Here is a 22,129-nt window from a genome sequence, read left to right as displayed (position 1 = left end):
GGCTGAGATTTGGCCACTGCTGCTCTGACTCTCAGAAGAGGCACAGCAAACCGCCAGGGAAAGCCACCAGAGAACAAAAGCCTGGAAATACTGCCTCACAGTGTGCCCACCCCCCTTGCAGGGGACACGGAGACTCTACCCAAACAGGGTTGCCTGAGTATTGGCGCGGCAGGCCCCTCCCCCAGAAGGCAGGCTGAGAAATCAAGAAGCCCACAACCCTAAGATGCCTATAAAACAAGGGTGCACGGCCTGGGTCCTGGTCAATAATTTGGGCTCTGGACAACCCCGCAACCTCTACTCATCAGAATGACGAGAAGAAGAAATCCCCCCCAGCAAAGAAAAGACAATGAGTCTGTGGCCTCTGCCACAGAACTGATGGATATGAATATAACCAAATTATCAGAAATGGAATTCAGAGTAACAATGGTCAAGATGATGTGTAGACTTGAAAAAAGTATTAATGAAAATGTTAATGAGAATATAGAATCTCTAAGGGCGTAAATGAGAGTGAATCCGGCAGAAATTAAAAATTCTATGAGCCAAATGCAGTCAAAACTAGAGGCTCTGATGGCCAGGGTGAATGAGGCAGAAGAACGTATCAGCGAATTGGAGGATGGGTTAGTAGAAGACAAAGCTAAAATAGAATCTGGACTTAAAAAAATCCATGCTCAAGAATGTAGGTTACGGGAGATTACTGACTCAATGAAACGTTCCAATATCAGAATCATCGGCATCCCCGAGTGGGTGGAGAAAAACAGAGGTATAGAAGAGATATTTGAGCAAATTGTAGCTGAAAACTTCCCTAACCAAGCAAGGGAAACAAACATTCGTGTCCAAGAGGAAGAGAGGACCCCTCCCAAGCTCAACCATGACAAACCTACACCATGTCACGTCATAGTGCAATTTGCGAATATTAGATCCAAGGATACAGTATTGAAAGTGGCCAGGGCAAAGAAATTTCTCATGTACCAAGGCAAAGTTATCAGAATTATGTCAGACCTGTCTACACAGACCTGGAATGAGAGAAATGGTTGGGGGGCGGCATTTTTAAAGCTCTTTCAGAGAAAAACATGCAGCCAAGGATCCTTTATTCAGTAAGGCTGTCATTCAGAATTGATGGAGAGATAAAGACCTTCCAGAATCGCCAATAATTGACCAATGTTGTAACCACAAAACCAGCCCTACAGGAGATATTAAGGGGGGTTTTACAAAGGTAAAAAGGCCCCAACAGTGATACAGAACAGAAAGTCACAATCGATAGAAACAAAGACTTTACTGGCAACATGGCATCACTAAAATCATATCTCTCAATAATCAGTCTCAATGTAAATGGCCTAAATGCTCCCATAAATGCCAAAGGGTTGCAGATTGGATAAAAAGACATGACCCATCCATTTGCTGTCTACAAGAGACTCATTTTGAACCTAAGGATACATTCAGACTGAAAGTAAAGGGATGGAATACCATCTTTCACGCCAATGGACCTCAAAAGAAAGCTGGGGTAGCAATTCTTATGTCAGACAGATTGTATTTTAAGCTAAAGACTATAGTTAGAGGCACAGAAGGGCACTATATTAATCTTAAAGGGTGTATCCAACAAGTGGATATGACGATTATAAATATATATGCCCCCAACAGGCGAGCAGCAAGACACACAAGCCAACTCTTAACCAGAATAAAAAGACATATAGATAAAAATACGTTAATAGTAGGGGACCTCAACATTCCACTATCAGAAATAGACAGAACACCCATGCAAAAAATCGACAAAGAATCAAGGGCTTTGAATGCCATACTCGACGAGTTGGACCTCATAGATATATATAGAACACTACATCCCAGAACCAAAGAATACTCATTCTATTCTTATGCCCATGGAACATTCTCAAGAATAGACCATGTTCTGGGACACAAAACACGTCTCAACCAATACCAAAAGTCTGAAATTATTCCCTGCATATTCTCAGACCACCACACTTTGAAATTGGAACTCAACCACAAGGAAAACTTTGGAAGAAACTCAAACACTTGGAGACTAAGAGCCATCCTGCTCAGGAATGATTCAATAAACCAGGAAATCAAAAATCAATTTAAACAATTTATGGAGACCAACAAGAATGAAAACACAATGGTCCAAAACCTATGGGACACTGAAAAGGCAGTCCTAAGGGGAAAATACATAGCCATCCAAGCCTCACTCAAAAGAATAGAAAAATCTAAAATGCAGTTTTTATATTCTCACCTCAGGAAGCTGGAACAGCAACAGAGGGACAAACCTAATCCACGCACGAGGAAGCAGTTGATCAAGATTAGAGCAGAAATCAACAAATTAGAAACAAGGAGTACAGTAGAGCAGATCAACAGAACTGGAAGCTGGTTCTTTGAGAGAATCAATAAAATTGACAGACCACTGGCAAGACTTATCCAAAAGAATAGAGACAGGACCCAAATTAATAAAATTATGAATGAAAAAGGAGAGGTCATGACCAACACCAATGAAATTGGAAGGATTATTAGAAACTTTTATCAACAGCTTTATGCCAATAAATTAAGCAATCTGGAAGAGACGGAGGCCTTCCTCGAAACCTATAAACTACCAAGACTGAAACAGGAAGAAATTGATTTTTTAAACAGGCTAATTAATTATGAAGAGATTGAGTCAGTGATAAACAACCTTCCAAAAAACAAAACTCCAGGCCCGGATGGTTTTCCTGGGGAATTCTACCAAACATTCAAAGAAGAAATAATACCTATTCTCCTAAAGCTATTTCAAAAAAATAGAAACAGAAGGAAAGCTACCAAACTCATTCTATGAGGCCAATATTACCTTGATCCCCAAACCAGGCAAAGACCCCATCAAAAAGGAGAATTACAGACCGATTTCCCTAACGAATATGGACGCCAAAATCCTCAACAAGATCCTGGCTATTAGAATCCAACAGTACATTAAAAGGATTATCCATTAAGACCAAGTGGGATTCATCCCTGGGATGCAATGGTGGTTCAACATTCGCAAATCGATTGGTGTCTTAGATTTTATCCAGAAAGAAAAATTCAAAAATCATATGATTCTCTCAATAGATGCAGAAAAAGCATTTGACAAAATACAGCATCCTTTCCTGATTAAAACCCTTCAGAGTGTAGGAATAGAAGGTACCTTCCTCAACCTCATAAAAACCATCTATGAAAAGCCTACAGCAAATATCATTCTCAATGGGGAAAAGCTGGAAGCCTTTCCCTTAAGATCAGGAACACGACAAGTATGCCCACTCTCGCCACTATTATTCAACACAGTACTAGAAGTCCTTGCAACAGCAATCAGACAACAAAAAGGGATAAAAGGTATCCAAATTGGCAAAGAAGAAGTCAAAATGTCTCTCTTCGCAGATGACATGATACTCTATATGGAAAACCCAAAAGAATCCACTCCCAAACTATTAGAAGTTATAAAGCAATTCAGTAATGTGGCAGGATACAAAATCAATGCTCAGAAATCAGTTGCATTTCTATACACGAATAATGAGACTGAAGAAAGAGAAATTAGGGAATCCATCCCATTTACAATAGCACCAAAAACCATGCGTTACCTTGGAATTAACTTAACCAGAGACGTAAAGGACCTATATTCTAGAAACTATAAATCACTCTTGAAAGACATTGAGGAAGACATAAAAAGATGGAAAAATATTCCATGCTCATGGATCGGAAGAATTAACATAGGTAAAATGTCCATGCTACTCAGAGCAATCTACGCTTTCAATGCTATCCCGATCAAAATACCGATGACATTTTTTCAAAGAACTGGAACAAATAGTCCTTAAATTTGTATGGAACCAGAAACGGCCACAAATTGCCAAGGAAGTATTGAAAAGGAAAAACAAAGCTGGGGGAATCACAATGCCGGATTTCAAGCTGTACTACAAAGCTGTGATCACAAAGACAGCATGGTACTGGCACAAAAACAGACACATAGACCAATGGAACAGAACAGAAATGAACCCTTGGCTCTTTGGGCAACTAATCTTTGATAAAGCAGGAAAAAACATCCGGTGGAAAAAAGACAGTCTCTTCAATAAATGGTGCTGGGAAAATTGGACAGCTACATGCAAAAGAATGAAACTTGACTACTCTCTCACACCATACACAAAGATAAACTCCAAGTGGATGAAAGACCTCGATGTGAGACAGGAATCCATCAAAATCCTAGAAGAGAACATAGGCAGCAACCTCTACGACATCGGCCAAAGCAACCTTTTTCATGACACACCACCAAAGGCAAGAGAAACAAAAGATAAAATGAACTTGTGGGACTTCATCAAGATAAAAAGCTTCTGCACAGCCAAGGAAACAGTCAAAAAAACTAAGAGGCAGCCCATGGAATGGGAGAATATATTTGCAAATATTGCTACAGATAAAAGACTGGTATCCAAGATCTACAAAGAACTTCTCAAACTCGATACGCGAGAAACAAATAAACAAATCATAAAAAGGGCAGAAGATATGAACAGACACTTTTCCAATGAAGACATACAAATGGCTAACAGACACATGAAAAAATGTTCAATATCATTAGCCATCAGGGAAATTCAAATCAAAACCACATTAAGATACCACCTTACGCCAGTTAGAAAGGCAAAAATTGACAAGGCAGGAAACAACAAACGTTGGAGAGGATGTGGAGAAAGGGGAACCCTCCTACATTGTTGGTAGGAATGCAAGCTGGTACAGCCACTCTGGAAAACAGTGTGGAGGTCCCTTAAAAGTTAAAAATTGAACTACCCTATGCTTGAGCCATTGCACTACTGGGTATTTACCGCAACGATACAGACGTAGTGAAGAGAAGGGCCATATGCACCCCAATGTTCATAGCAGCATTGTCCACAATAGCTAAATCGTGGAAGGAGCCGAGATGCCCTTCAACAGATGACTGGATTAAGAAGTTGTGGTCCATATATACAATGGAATATTACTCAGCTATCAGAAAGAACGATTTCTCAACATTTGCTGCAACATGGATGGCACTGGAAGAGATAATGCTAAGTGAAATAAGTCAAGCATAGAAAGACAATTATCATATGATTTCTCTCATCTATGGAACATAAAAACTAGGAAGATTGGTAGGGGAAGAAAGGGATAAAGAAACGGAGGGTAATCAGAAGGGGGAATGAAGCATGAGAGACTATGGACTCTGAGAAACAAACTGAGGGCTTCAGAGGGGAGGAGGGTGGGGGAATGGGACAGACCGGTGATGGGTAGTAAGGAGGGCACATATTCCATGGTGCACTGGGTGTTATACGCAACTAATGATTCATCGAAATTTACATCAGAAACCAGGGATGTACTGTATGGTGACTAACGTAATACAATAAAAAAACATAAAAAAAAAAAGTAAACTGCCTTTAACAATACACTGGATTACAATGCATGTGCACTGTGTAAGATTAATAGTGTATTGTGCTATGTCAGCGTAAAGCTCACATAATAGTCTTTAATTGTCCTTGATTTTAAAAAGGTACCAGGGCACCACAGATAGTGGTTCATGTAGGTCAATAACAAGTCACATCTAATTGTAACAAAATAAAGACTGCTAAAAACCTTTGGAGTTATTTTGAATAAAACTAGTTTGGTCTGAAAAAAAACCAAAATAAAACTAAAATCTGTAATCTTAAAATAATTTATAAACATCTAGAACTATTAGGTTAATTTTATTCAAATATATTATTCATATTATAATGTTTAATCAGTTGTTCAGGATGGGTAAATGTGTGTCTGTGTGCAAAGGTTATAACAAAATTTTAAGATGCATGCTATTCTGAAGTTTGAGACACTTGTATACATCGAGAGTAAAAGACATGCTCCTTTTACTGCCTGACTTGGGCCACAGGTCTGGAAAGCAGAACAGACTCAAAATACTACCCACATGAGCAAGTAGTGTAAACTGTCAAAGTAGAATTAACAATAAACTTGAAGAAACAAACCAACTTGTGTGGAATACAAACCCAAATAAATTTGTGCCTATCCCAAATTTCTTATGAGAAAAAATCTGCAATGTATAGGAAAATGGGAGTCCTTCCTCAGACACACTACTGTACAGGTCTCTCAGCCTCTATGAACAACCCAGAGGCCATCTACTTTTAGGCTATAAGTGTGCTATATAATATTTTGAAAATATTATAATTAATGGCCTATACCAATGAATTCATTCATACATGTCAAAATGAAATGAAAGAACTATTAAAGAATAGATAGTAAGCTAGAGCTCTAATTCACTTCAGTGATGCATCAGAAGAAAAATATAGTTCACTTGGATCTTAGAGATGAGTAGAGCTTATTCATAATTAGCATAACAAGGTATCAGGAGTTCCACAGGAATGACTGGGAGGGGACACACATGCTAAAAATAGTCATTTCTAATTTGGGACAGAGAGGAGGGTCAGAAGGTAGGACCAATCAACTGCTTACCCCAGCTTCCTCACTAGGGAACACAGCCACTACAAATTAATGAGGTGATAAAAAATACAAGAGAAAAATTAAGAAATACAAAAAAAAAAAGAAGTAAAAATATAAAATTATAACTAGATAACAGAGAAAATTAAAAGACAAGTGGTAGGAACAAGTAATTAATAGAATAATGACTGATTTCAGATTAAAAGGGTAACAGAATTACAAACTGTGTAGCAAAATAAAATTCTAGGGCTATAGAGTTTATAGTGCCTTTTATATAGAAGATAAAAGACTAAAAGAAAATTTAAAAAAAATTTTTTTGTGAGAGAGATTGTGTGCCATCTACAAAAATTAAGAATCTGACCTTAAATCAATGACACTACAATAGAAAAATAAAATAAATAACATGACAAAATTCTTAAGTAGAAAAGCTTTAGACCTAGAATTTTATACCTAAATTATTGCATAAGGGTCCATAAAAAATGAGTACAAAGACACGCATGAACTCAAAATCTTTACCAAAGACCATCTTTGAATAATAGTTCAAATAAGGAAATACCTTATAATAGAAAAAAAAAACCAGGATAACTGAGTGACACATAAAAATATGTATAAATTAACTCATAAAAAATACGGTGGTCTTATAAAAGCAATATCCAGATACTTTGCATGAAAGAGAAGAAAGAAAGAAAGAAAGAAAGAAAGAAAGAAAGAAAGAAAGAAAGAAGAAAAAGAGAGGAAAGGAAGGAAGGAAGGAAGGAAGGAAAGAAGAAAAGATTCTAAGAAAAAAAAATTCTACAGAAATAGAAAGCTGACGTATCCCTGGTGAAAGTTGGGATGGGGGGGGGGGGTGACAGCTGGAGAGATTGGCAACAGAGGTCAAATGGATGAGGGGATAAAATAATGATGAAGTGTTTGTCTTGATCTTGTCACGTATCTGTTTTGTTCAATCAGATTATTTTTAAATGTCATTAAATAATAAGAAAATAACTAAGGAAAATAAATACAAGCGAAATGTATTTATGGACAGAACCTAGTTGTTAGTTGTTAGTCCCAGATAACGGAAATTAGAATGTATAACCTTCAAAAGGGAAGAAGAATAATACTCTATGAATTTACACTGAAAACAAGCCATAGGTATAACTAGCCCTGGAACAGTTAAAACTCATATATAAACTCTACCATCTTTTTGAAAAATCAGAGCCCTGGGCATCAATAGGCACTGATAAAAAGAGAGGCAAATACCAAAAAGAAGAGACCCAGAGAAACACTGCCTCCAATTCTGAATAAAAGTCTTTCCAAGTCTCTGGCTGACTCCTCAGCCATGCATGTGTGAGGTAGACTCAAAACAGCCTGAACTTTGGGTTAAAAGAATGGAAATGGGACTTAAGCCACCACCTACCATAGAAAAAACAGAGTTTGAAATTTGATTCTAACAAAGTTAATTGCCTGCCGAACAAATATATGAAAACTCTTCAAAACCATATAACAGAATCCACAGTTTCACTTCCCAAATATAACATTTACAGTGTGCAGGACACTTGACATTCAAATGACTCAACATCCAAATAATAGAACATGATAATCAACACAGATCAACATCAATATGACTTTAATGCTGGATTATTAGGTAAGAATGTTAAATTATTATTATAATTACTCTCAGTGAGATAAAAAAAGACATTTTCATAATGAATACATATTATTTAAGAAATTTTAGCAGAGTAATAGAAAGTAAAAAGGATTTCTGAAACAAAGCAATTATTCAATGGGTTTAGTAGCAGAATATAAATGACAGAGAAAAGAGTCAGTCAATTTTTAATTAATCTAGAACATAGATCTGTACCATTCAATTTGAAGAGAGAGAAAAGATTAAAAAAAAATACAGGATTCAGTGACATGTGGCCCGATAATAAAAGGCTTCACATATTATTAGTTAAAATTCCAGAAGGAAGTGAGAGAATGAGGCAGAAAAAACAATTGAAAAGATAATGGCAGATAATTTCCCAAATAAAGTGAAATATATAAAATTAAAAATTGTATTGGTCACAGAGACCCAAACAGGGTAAATGTGAAGCAAACTTTGCAAAGGTAATCTTGGTTTTGCTACAAACCAAGATAAAGAAAAACTTAAAAGTTACCTGAGAAAAATTTTTACACACAAGGGAACAATAATTAAAATTACTAGAGAATTCCCATCAGAAACTATGAAGGCTGGAAGACAGTGGAATAACATCTTTAAAATGCTGAAAGAAAAATAATAATAATAAAGAATACTTATCTTTTTTTTAAGATTTCATTTATTTATTTGAGAGAGAGAGAGAGCATGAATGGGGAGAGGGGCAGAGGGAGAGGGAGAAGGAGACTCCCCACTGAGCAGGGAGCATTAGGCAGGGCTCTCCATCCCAGGACCCTGAGGTCATGACCTGAGCCAAATTCAGATGCTTAACCGACTGAGCCACCGAGGCACCTCAAGAATCCTTTATTCTATGAAAGTATCCTTCAAAAATAAAGGTGAAAACAAACCATTTTCCAATAAATGATCTAACATAATTTGTTGTCAGCAAACCTACGTTACAAGATATTCTAACAGAATTCCTTCACACTGAAGTGAAATGATAACAGATTCAAGCTCAGATGTTTAGAGGAATGAACAGCTTCAGAAATGGTAAATATCTAGGTAAAGTTTAAAATAAAATCTATTTTTTTCTCTTAATTTCTTTAAAATTCCCAGGACTGTTTAAAGCAAAAATGATGACATATAACACCTGTAGGATAAAGAATGGGAGCGGTAAATGAAAGATTTCCATGTTTTAGATAAAATGGCACAGAGTAATTATAAAGATGAATACAGAAATTTTAAAGTAAGAATTTAAAAATAATGAAAAGAGGTGTATGGGATATATATATATATATATATATATATATATATATATATATATATATAGCAAATACATGAATTAGAATACTAAAGTATTTCTGATAATCAATAGATTAAAGGAAAGGGGAACAAAGGAATGGAAAACAGTGGGACAAAGAAAAAAAATGGTATTTCCACATAGATTTTTAGATCCCTCAAGATGTTTTTTAATGTTCTTTTAAACAATGAACAGTCTTTTGTATCTCCCCACTTCCTAACCATTCTAACGTCCTTTCCTTCTTGTAGCTCCATGCTTCTATCTGGTAGCATTTTCATTTAGTCTGAAAAAAAAAAAATCCCGTATAGTGTTTCCTACAGTGCCTGCTTATTGAAAATTAATTTTCTCAGCTTCTGCTTTTTTTTTTAATTTTATTTATTTATTTGACAGAGAGAGAGACAGCCAGCGAGAGATGGAACACAAGCAGGGGGAGTGGGAGAGGAAGAAGCAGGCTTCCAGCAGAGGAGCCTGATGTGGGGCTCAATCCCAGAAGGCCAGGATCATGCCCTGAGCCGAAGGCAGACGCTTAACGACTGAGCCAACCAGGCGCCCCATCAGCTTCTGCTTTTATGCAGTCTTCTTTATTCATCTTCATTGTTGATGGTGACTTCCATTGGGTTGAAATATTATGTAATGTGGTTTTAAAATTATAGTTTTGTATTAAAATGCCATGCAATTCACTCCTGCCTTCCATAGAAACCATTGAAAATTCAGCCATCATCTTATGTTTACCCTTTTGAAGAAGTTTTAAGATTTTTTTCTTTGTCTTTGGTTTTCAATAGTGTGATTATTAGTGACTAGGTGTAGTTTTCTTTTTATCAGTCCTGTTTAGATTTTGTTGACCTTCTGAAATAAAAAAGTGAAGTAATCTTTCTTTCTAGAATTTTTACCCATTTTGTTCTTTTTTGCTTCCAGAGCTCCTGGTAGCCTAAGTTCTGCAGTTAAGAGACATCAGAAGGGGATGAGTGGGCTTTACTACTTTTTGTTTATAAGGTTTTCTCTTAATAATTCCTCATTTATATTTCATTATGTGGCACTGTTAGTTTGCCTTTACCCATTATATGAAAATTAGTTTCAATAAAGCTAAAGATGCTGTCTTGTTTTATTTTGTTTTATTTTACTACAGTGACAATGTTACTTAGTCTACCATGGGAATAAGAAACTTCACTCTAAGGGTAGTAGCAGAACATGAGTAAGACAGTAGCCAAGTGTTCGTAAACAAAAACAGTAACAATGTGGCTTTGGTGTCTACTAGCTCAGGGTCCTGTTACAAAGGAATTCTTGAGGTGTCTCTTCCAAGCTCATGCCTATGAGGAGCAACTAAGACCAAGAGGACAGATTTTAAAATTTCAAAAATTTTTCCTGCGACCCTAGAATAAGTTGGGTTACAGATTATGAGTCTATCAGCCACGAGAAACAAAAATAATTAAGTCATTGAAAAAGAGGAAAGTTGCCAGCTACTCTCTAAAACAGACAGACAATTAGGAGAGTAGATTAACTACAAATGTAAGACCCTGGAAAGGTGAGACTCCTCATAGTGAAAACAAAGGAGGTCATGCTCTTGGGTGTTCACAAAAAACCCCACAAAACTGGTGGACTGATAAGTTAAAGGGATAAAATGAGTTGGCTATTTTGTGACCTGTAGAAGCTGCTCAAAATGGTAGCGAAGATGATGAAAAAGCCAATGAAAAGACTGACTGGACTTCAGAAAAACATGGAGATGGAATAAACAGGCAAAAGGACTAAGTCTCAGATATTTTTATCATGTTTTTATTAAATGCAATCACAGTGTCCACTGTGATTTAGAGCAAGTCAGCATAAAACATGATCGGGAAGGATCTATATACAAACAAAACTTATCACAATTGTGTAAATGACATAATTTTCCCATCAGGAAAATAAAAAGTGTTGAGTTTTCTCCCACAGAGTTAGAACAGCTTGTGTGCCCCACAGAAGGCACTATTGTTTAGAATCATAGGGTGGATAATGAAGGCTTAGGTTAACAATGTAGTAGCTGCCTTTTTTCTGAGTACCTGATTTTGTAGCAATTACTAAAAGTGCTGTCAATAGTTGCATTTGGGTTACAGACTTGGATATTACTAATGTTTTAGATTTTATAATAATTCTGAGAAGAAACACAAAACCGATTTGCCCTCACCTGGCAAGTCATGACACCAACATATTATCGATTGTTTGGACCAGCAATAAACTAGCACAGTGTGAGGGAGTGGTAGATAGGCAGGCATTTTGTTACAAGGATAACTGTTTTACAATGGCTCATGTTGATTGCATGCCACCAAGTACACCTGACTAAGAACAGATGAGCACTGAATGAAAGAAAAAGAAACAAAAACATTTTCCCTGACATTCAAGTAACGATTTTCTGACAAACTGGGCCATAAGCTGAAGAATTTCAGAAACAGATTGCTGGTCCTAGAGGCACAAGAAAAAAAAAAAAAAACCCACCTCACAAAATGAGTCTCAACATTTTATTGGGCCTTTTTGGTTATTTTAAACAGAACATACACTGAGAACTTTGCAATAGCCATTATAATCAACTGATATTGGAGATGACCAAAGTGGACAGGAAAGACCTTGTAGCAAAAAAGAATTCAAAGTAGTGCAGATATAGTAAATCAAGCTTTGTACTAACTCTACTCTTTCTCCTTCATGGCCCAAGAAATTACAGATGTATACGGCATGACTCAGGTGATCAGGAACAGTGGATAAAGACTTCATAGAATATCATCGGTCTCTGGAATTTTGCACTTGAAGACTTCTGTTGGAAGTTGATGGTAAACTAAACGTCGTCTATGGGTTCAATGAAATCTCTACCAAATCCTAATGATTTTTTTTGCAGAAATATAAAACCTCTTCCTAAAATTCACATGGAATCTCAAGGTACCCCAAACAGCCAAAACAATCTTGAAAAAGATCACGGCTAGAAGACGAATACTTCCTGATTTCAAAACTTACTAAAGTGCAGTAATTAACAACAGTGTGGTTTTGGCATAATGATGGATGTATAGACCAATGGAACAGAATGGGATGGGATGGGATGGGATGGGATGGAATGGAATGGAATAGAGAGCTTGGGAATAAACCCTCACATATATAGTCAAATGATTCTCTATAAGGGTACTAAGACCATTCAATGGTAGAAAGGATAGCCTTTCAACAAATGGTACTGGGAACAGTGGCTATCTATATGCAAAAGAATTAAACTGTATCCTTACCTAACACCATACATAAAAATTAACTCATATGCTAGCTAATTGAACATAAAAAAAATCAAATAAAACAAATTTTAAAACATAAAGTGGATCAAAGACTTAAATATAAGACCTAAAACTATAAAACTCTTGCAAGAAAACATAAGACAAAAGCTTCACAACTTTGGATGTTGTGATGATTTTTTGCATATGAAGCCAAAGGTAATAGGCAACAACAACAAAAACAAAAAAACAGACAAATGACTTCATGAAATTTTTTTTTAAAAATGTACATTGAAAGACATTATCAACAGAGTAAAAAGACAACACACAGAATGGAAGAAAATATTTAGAAGTCGTATGTCTAATACCGGGTTAATATTCATAACATGAAAAGAACTAAAATTCAACAACAAAAACACAAACAATTCAATTAAAGAAGAAGGCAAAGGACTTGAATGGAACTTTCTCCAAAGAAGATATATAAATGGCCAATAAACACATGAAAAGATGCTCATCACTGATCACTACGAAAATACAAATCAAAAATACAGTGAGTTACAACCTCACACCCATTAGGATGGCTACTGTCAAAAAAGTGGAAAGAGGTGCCTGGGTGGCTCAGCTGTTAAGCATCTGCCGTCAGCTCAGGTCATGATCCCAGGATCCTGGGATTGAGCCCCGCATCGGGCTCCCTGCTTGGTGGGAAGCCTGCTTCTCCCTCTCACACTCCCCCTGTTTGTGTTCCCTCTCCAGCTGTCTCTCTTTGTGTCAAATAAATAAAATCTTTAAAAAAAAAGGAAACAGAGAAAACTACCTCTTTGCCTAATAGGTGGACACTTGAGAGTGGCTAAAGTATTGTATTGGGGACCTGGGTTGAAATACTAATTGGAGGTACCATCTTAATTTTTCAGGGATTTGGACTTGTCTCATCTCAGAAGATTTTTTTCCAATTTTTTTTTTTTTAAAGATTTTATTTATTTATTCGACAGAGAGAGACAGCCAGTGAGAGAGGGAACACAAGCAGGGGGAGTGGGAGAGGAAGAAGCAGGCTCATAGCAGAAGAGCCTGATGTGGGACTCGATCCCGTAACGCCGGGATCACGTCCTGAGCCGAAGGCAGACGATTAACCGCTGTGCCACCCAGGCGCCCCAGATTTTTTTCCAATTTTTAAAAAATTATAACATACACAAATACAAATTACCATCTATTCCATTTTCAAATGTACAGTTCAGTTGTATTAAATGTATTCATAATGTGCTACCATCACAAATGTTCTTCTCCAGAACTCATTTTGTTTTCTAAAACTGCAACTCTATGCCCATCAATAACTCCCCATTTCCCTGAGCTCCTGGCAACTACCCTCTTACTTTTTGCCCCTATGATTTTGTCTACTACCTTATAAAATTGGAATGATACAATATTTTTCTTTTTGTGACTGGCTTATTACATTCAGCATAATGTCCTCATGGTTCATCTATGTTGTAGCATACGTTAGAATTTCCCACTTTTAAAGGATACATATTACATGGGATCATGACCTGAGCTGAAGGCAGATGCTTAACGACTGAGCCACCCAGGCACCCCTTATCTGTTTCCTTACCCAAACTAGTGGCATGATGGAGGCCTCACCCACAAAACTTGACACCTATGGCTTACTGATAAATCAGCTTGCCTCCAAGATGGACAAATCCAGTGGAATGCTATATTCACTCATCTTGATGGTTGTAAGTTACTGATAAAACACAGCTTTGGATACTCGATGGGGGTCCTTCTTGAAGCTTGGAAAGGATTTGAAATAGACCTTTAAACAGACTCATGAATTAGCACTATGTTCTAAATGTATGTCCTAGCTGTAGGCCTTTTTTTTTTTTTAAGATTATTTATTTATTTCACAGAGATAGACAGCCAGCGAGAGAGGGAACACAAGCAGGGGGAGTGGGAGAGGAAGAAGCAGGCTCCCAGCAGAGGAGCCCGATGTAGGACTCGGTCCCGGAACGCTGGGATCACGCCCTGAGCCGAAGGCAGACGCCCAATGACTGCGCTACCCAGGCACCCCTAGCTGTAGGCCTTTGACCTACCCATGGATGGATTATAAATATGCATCCATGTGGATCCATATTTTCCCTTTGGAAAATATTACAAAACTGGCCCACTAACTTAAATGCTATGTTGCTAATATATACATTCATTTGAAGCAAGCACATCTAAAAGAAAACATCTAGACTAACAAAACCAATCAAGTCCATGCAGATATCATCTCTATTATAGCCTACTATATCTATGTTCAATGCCTCTAAATAGTAAGAACATCACAATAAAGGATCAAGCTGACCAATGAAAATCTTAGTTTTATGCATATGGAAGCCACTATTAACCTAACAATTAAAAAAAAAAAAATACGGGGCCATACTGACCTCTGCCTTGGTGAGCTTCTAGATACTCAAGAGGCACGGAGTTGGAAAAACTTAAGAAGAAACTTTTTCATCTTCCCCTTTTTCCAAAGAGTAACAGTTCATTTATCTTTTTTTCTTGCTTACTTTGGTCTCATGAATGTGTAAATAGTTCATATAATGCCTGCTTTGACTACTGTTTATTAATGGATAGTTCATATGACCTGAGCAGATGGATGAACATATTGTTCAGAAAGGGGACACATGGAAAGAGACATGAACTTAGATACTGACTATGTCAGATGGCACTAGGTCTGCCCTTTTCTGCCATAGATATTGCTTCTAATTACAAAATGGTGATCATAGGATTCTTGTGGAACTCATCATGCTGGAAAAGGAGAGATACACTGATTTATGTCAGGTAAGCCAGACATTTGGATCCCATATCCAAATCAAGGATGTGGGTGGGGCCAGGGGTATTATGTTATGGACAGACATTTTGTAAGAAGACTTTTGCAAGTATTCTAGGAAGGGACTCATAATGCATATTTCTCACAATTGGACATGTGTCTTTCTAAGTGACTTAATTGAGTGGGAGCTTATTGATGTCCCATTTCCAGACCTGCAGTCAATCAGAGATAATGGAGGTACTTTTGTTTAACAAAAGAGAAATGTGGATGGCTTTGGAAGTTCATTCACTACCATCACCATCCTTCTTTTCAGTAGTTAAATAGGGATGCAGCTCAGTAGGTCAGAGTTGGCTCATTAGAACAGACTGATACCATCTATTGGACTCTGGAAGCTTCTACTTTTAATCAGGGACTTTTATATTTGCGTAGTCACAAAGATGTTTCTGGCTCACTCCTTCCACTAAACCTATATATACATGTAGAACATTATGGGATAAGGCTCCTCTTTCCTGAAATATCAGCCAAGTTGCATACATCTGTCCATTTCCAGCCTAAGCAAAGATAATGGGAGTTTAAGGGATTCTATTACATATTTTAATAGCATATATTATATTATTATCTCTATGTTATATATCTACATAGATCTATTTATTTGTAAGATTTTCCCCCAATAAATCTTATTTTTTTTTATCAGTCCTGTATGGCTTTAGTGGTTTCTATCCATGACTTATTTGTACAAAAGTGTCTTCATTGGTTAAAAAAAAAATACTGCCCATATACTCACAGTAATTTAAAATGTGTTCATGACCTGACTAGTCATATTGGGAAAGAAAAAAGATATTATATCAGATCAAAGATTGTAATTGGGTAGAATATCTTCCATTTGCTCCTTGAGATTTATGATCCATCCTTCTCCACTTTACTTTCTGACCTAAGGCTGACCTGTATGGATTACATTAACAGGGCTCTTGTGTCCTCTGGTTTCTAACCAGGCTCAGTTAAAAATGAAACTCATACAAAATAGAATGAAAAGGTATCAATGATATTTTTCTACTCATTAATTAAAGTGAAAACCAATAAGAATGTCCTACAGGGTGACACAATATAGGTTATCTTTTCTACCAGACAGAAAAATTTGATCTCTACAGACAAAAATCTGCAACTTAACATGCAAGTTCATATAGTCTTAGCCTGTAATTAATAATAAACAGCAAGGTCAAACACTGCTCTATGCTCTTAGAGAAATAAATAACTTTCAGACGGCTTGTTAAATAATACCCCAGTATGACATTGAAAAGACCTGCCGTCTTCTCTTGCTTTATTTCTAAGTTTTAGATAATTTTTCTTAAGAAGTTAAGAGGAAGACCAGGAAGGAAATTGAAAAAAATAAAGAAGGACTGAAGACAGACTGAAGAGAGAGTGAAGTCAGGGTATTTATCTTGTTGCTTTTCCATGGTGATGCTATGGGTTGACTTGTCTTTAACAGAATGATCTGATCCATCGTCTCTACACAGGTCTTTCTCTTTCCACTTTCTCTTTCCAACTTCTCTGTCCTATCAGGCGTAGTGGGGAGTGACTGGCAAGAAGCTACTTGCTCTGAACCATCTTCCTCTCCCTTCAGATCTGAGGTTACAGCTTTGTAAATGATCCTTGCTGACAAGCTCTCATCTAATAATTCTATTTCAAGTGTGCTATTTTCTGTTGGGACTTGAACTAATCCAGGGATCAATCTTCCCTGGTAGGCGTAGGAAGAAATACTGCGTAATTCTGCCGGCAACAATAATGTACTGAATAGTAGCAGAAATGTTGACAAAATGTTAGTTGATCTGTACTATTAGTAATAAGTGAAAATAAGCGAGTCAAGTTAATGGAAAATGGAATGGAAAGTTAAGTTGAAACAAAAAATATTTACATTTGAGATAAGATAGTGTGACAAAGGAACTAAGAAGTAAATGGAAACAAAACCTGTTTAAGAAGGGATGCACAAAATCAGAAACATGTTCACACTTTATGAAGGAAATCAGCTTTTCCTCTTTAATAAATTGTCTTGCTCATTTGATTTATTAGGCAAAGATTAAGGTCCAATTTGCATTGTATATTTGCTATATACTATTATTCCTCACCTTCCCTTCCCCTTGCTTCTACAAGTTTCTGACGCCTAAAGATAAGAGCATTCGAATGTGCTGTATAGCTTATTTTTTATCTATGCTTGAGTTAACTTTAAGGCTGGTAAAACGTCATTTTAGATAATTACATAAAATCATAAAACAATGACTATAGGGAAAATTAATGAGTAAATGATGGTTCATACACTATAACTTGTCAAGTCCTTGAAAGTTATTTTACAGTAAACACACTAAGGTGTTGTTTCATTTTATTCCCCTCCCATTGTGTGGCCTTGTTTCCCAGGACCATAAAATAAATCAAAGTAATTCCTAGTGTTTGAATTTCAAATATTACCTTAACCTAAATATACCAAAGATTTGTTTTGTTGTTTATTTTATGTTTTTAATTCTTCAAATATATATTAACTATTTTAATGAAAACATATTTTTTAATCATGTGGAATAACTCTGTACTCCTTAATTATAACTACAGACCACAATTGGGAAAACATTGATCTAGTAGAGTTTTGGAAAATATTTTCTGTTGTCTGTTTATGTACCCTGATAAGAATAGTTACATTGTTTTCTTTTCTATAACTTGAGCAATCTCTGAGAAAAGTACAAGGATTACCTTTCCGAAGAATACTTTATTCTATCAATACTTAAGCCATTTAATCCAACATGCCAGAGATCCAATTCAAGAATCCTCTCAAAGCTTAAATATTCATTTTCCTTTATCTTTCCCTCCAGCCAGGCCCCTTAGGATCAAGCCTTAGGGGACCCATATAAGTCCATCAGATGGAACACCCCAGCCAACAGAGATGGGGAATTGAATGAAATGCACTTGTTCTCCAGGGACGGGCAGATGATCGCACACAGATGTGGTTTGGCTTGTTGGATTTCACCTCCATCAGTGGTCAGTCATGCAATCCAGTCTTTCAGCTGCAGAATCCTTTATGGGATATAAATTCCCCATTAAATAATTTTCTCTGTGGCTTAAGAGCATCTGCAAGACACAGATAATTCTAAAAATATTTTGCAAGGCTCTTGGTGAGTACAAAGCTCTCTGATAGCCTTGCATCTAAGGATTATTGTAACTCTGTCTAACTAGTAAGCGCTTTTGAGATAAACTATGCTACATGCACACTCGAAAATGCCCTACTCTCCTTGGAATTATCAAAAAAGACAAAATGTGTATATCTACAAAATATTATTATAAACGTTTCCATTGATCAAACAATAACACAGCTTGATGAATATGAATGTTAATTTTGTTTTCTTCTTTAAATGCACTGCAAGACATAGGTTATGTGATCAAGTATGAGAAATATCCTTGAATTATGTAACGTACACTGGCATTACAGGGGTTCTGTGAAAAATGGTAGTCATGACACTGATTTTATCTTGTTTAACTCAAAATTTTGTAACCTTATTTAAAGACAGTTAGCTTTACTAATTTATTAACAGTTAATATTTACTTATTGAAGCAATATTTTTAACAATTACTGTGGGTTAGACTGTATTACAGGGAGAAGAAACAGAAGTCTGTAAAAAAAAAAAACATGATTCTGGTCCTCAGAAGTTTATACTCTAATAACAAAAAGGGTTCTTCTTAATATGAGTAAAGTCAATTAATCATTAAAAACTCAGTTTTAAACATTTTACTTATTTTTTATTGAATTAGAATTGACATACTTTTTTATAGATTATATTACTTCCAGGTGTACAGGAGAATGAGTCAATATTTTTATACATTACAAAATGATCACTACAATAGGTCTAATTAACATTTGCCACCATACAGAATTATTACAATATTATTGACTGTATTTCCCTATGCCATACATTACATCCCACGACTTATTTATTTTATAACTGGAAGTTTGTAACTCTTAAACCCCTTTACATGTTAAATGTTTTCTATGTGACTCTTTCAATACAATAAATGACCCTTAGTACAAATTTCATTCCTCTGTTTTCCAAATTTAGTATAACATGCCCCATCCTGAATTAGAAATGCAAGAATTATTTGTATTAATTTTCTCAACTAATTGCAACACTTCTCCACTCATACCCAACTTCCCACTCAGTCCTGAATCTCTAAAATGATAAAATTATAGTTACTGTCATTTCAATGCAGTATTCATCTAATTTCTCATAAACAAAAACATCTTGTACAATTTACCAATTTCTATAATCTGGAAAGTAATGTCACATTGCCCCACTGTTTTTCTGTGATAAGAAAAGAAGTTGTATCTCGTCTCTAAAAATTTTTAAAAGAACAGAGATGAATATTCCACAGTAACACTCTTCTGTCTTTTCTGATTCTTGCAAATCAGTATAATGACACAATTTACCTGTGCTCTTCTGTTTATCTGTCTTTAGTGGTCTCAGAAGAACAAAGTGTCATGTAACAGGTTTGTTCATGCTCTTTCACTACTTGAAAGGGCTTAGGTTTTCTCTGAAATACAAATTAAAGTCTCCTGGTCCCAGAAATCATCCAGACTTATATAGCAGGAGGGTTATTGAGCAGGAAACTTAAAACAAAACATTAAGTGAATAGGAAACACATGAGAGGAGACAAGATTTCCAATAAGATCCACAAATGACCACATAGCCTCTGAGAGAAACAATTTGAGCATTTGCTTGCTTCCTGTACACTTCTCAGTTCCCGATGTTGTGATCTAGCTCTTCTCTGCTGTCTACTCCATGCTAGCTAGGACATATGTGCTGTATTTTTTGGAATGCTTTGAATACAACTGAATCTTACTTGCTAAAAGGTAAGTGGCTCTACAAAGCTCTTTCTCAGTCGATTGGTTCCAATCCTGAAAGAATAATGACCTTTTGTCTTTGTATAGACTGAGGATCAGAGAGAGTAAGCTAGTTCTGTCAGCACATAGCCCAGCCCCCATGTCCTCTCTTCACAATTGCACCAGCGACTTCCTCTCATCTCACAACTATGGCCACTCGTGGGAGATCACATACGACCAGATGAGAGAAGAATGAAACTCCCAGCCTGGTTCACAGAACAGTCGACTCTGTATGTGGGTATAAGCCAAAAATAGATGATAGCTGCCCTGCATCTTTAGTCAGGGATGGCCTTGAAAGAGGATAGTGAGGGAAAATTCTTCTCATAAGTAGAACTTGAGGCATTTTACTAGGTGATCCTGATCCACCTTGAGTAGTTAGTCTATACAGTTAGACTACAGAGACCACAGTAATGGACAAGGCAATTGCCTTGGTCAGGAATCTGGAGGGAAAAGGATTGTGAAATCTGAGGTAAGAAAATCTGGGGTAATTATATGTGGGTGGACATACGGGAATTGGTACAAAGTGTGAAATCTTTGAATCACAAGTTAATGCCCACCAGAGAGCACTAACCTCAGAGGGCTTAAAGAAGGTTTACCATAGGGATCCACAAAACACTGAGTAAGACATAAAATCCACTTTTATATCACACATAGCATCACCCATAAGTGTCTGATGAAGTGTTGAAAGGAGTCAGTAAGATGGGGCACCATTCTTCAGGGCACAGTACTATACACATTAAAGAATTTAATTTAGTGCTGTATTCCAGTAAGTAGAAAACATGAATCAAATGGTGGAAGCAAGAGTGGCTCTGCTTACCGTCACAATCAGTGACCTACTTGGAGAATATATATTTCTGTTCCTGCAACTCCGGCCCTGCAGATTAGAGGTCCTGGTTCCTGTAGTGGAACACTTCCACTAGGAGCCCCAGCAAGAGTCCTATTAAACCAGAAGCTACAATATCCAGAGGGGTATTTTAGAACCCTCATTCCAAGAGACCAGCAGGCAAGAAGAAAAAAAAGCTATCTTGGCAGGAGCAACTGCCCCTATCATTAGTAGGAGGTAAGACTATTACTACACATGGGATTGGGAGGAATATGTGTAACACCCAGGTGATCTATAGAAACACACTGGTACTCCTTTTCCCAAATTCTACAGTATATAGACAATGGCAGCAACCCAGACCTGATTAGGGTCTGGTAATGGCTCAGGGAAATGCCTCCAAGTAACACTGAGCTGAAAGAAAAACCTAGAAAGAATACGAGAGACAGTTTTATTAGCATCCCTGAGACCAGCTTTAGTGGTAGGAGCTGTTGTTGGATCCACTAACCTTCCTCTTTTAAATTTCTCTCTGCAAGTGATGCTCACCAGAAGCCTGAATTTGCTGATTGCATAAACTATGTGAAGCAAGGGATTATGAACCACACAAGACATAAACTGTGTTGATGTGTCACTCAGATCCCTCTTCAAGAATAATGACATTGCCTTAGGCATTGGAAGTCCTTTCAGAACAGTGCTCTCAGCTGTCTGTGCTCTTCAGGAACAGCCACAGCAGAAGAGATCAGCCTTGCCTAACTCACATCTCTTTCCGGGAGCAGTCCACATCTGATAAATAATCAACAAATGAGTACAAAAGGCTGGGTCTCTTATCTCAACTCAATACAATGCTAAAGAGATATCCAAGCTTCAGAGCCCATTGTTAGGCGGATTGGGGCCTTCTCTGAGACTATATCACAGGTCAGATTCTCCCTCTGCTGGCTCTGCTTCCATTCACAGCCTACTTAATGCCCTGCATATTAAACATTTTATTTATTTATTCATTTATTTATTTGTCAGAGA

The sequence above is a fragment of the Ursus arctos genome, unplaced genomic scaffold (genome assembly GCF_023065955.2).
Source record: "Ursus arctos isolate Adak ecotype North America unplaced genomic scaffold, UrsArc2.0 scaffold_1, whole genome shotgun sequence".
NCBI classification, from domain to species: domain Eukaryota; kingdom Metazoa; phylum Chordata; class Mammalia; order Carnivora; family Ursidae; genus Ursus; species Ursus arctos.
Note: the sequence above shows the minus strand (reverse complement) of the source record.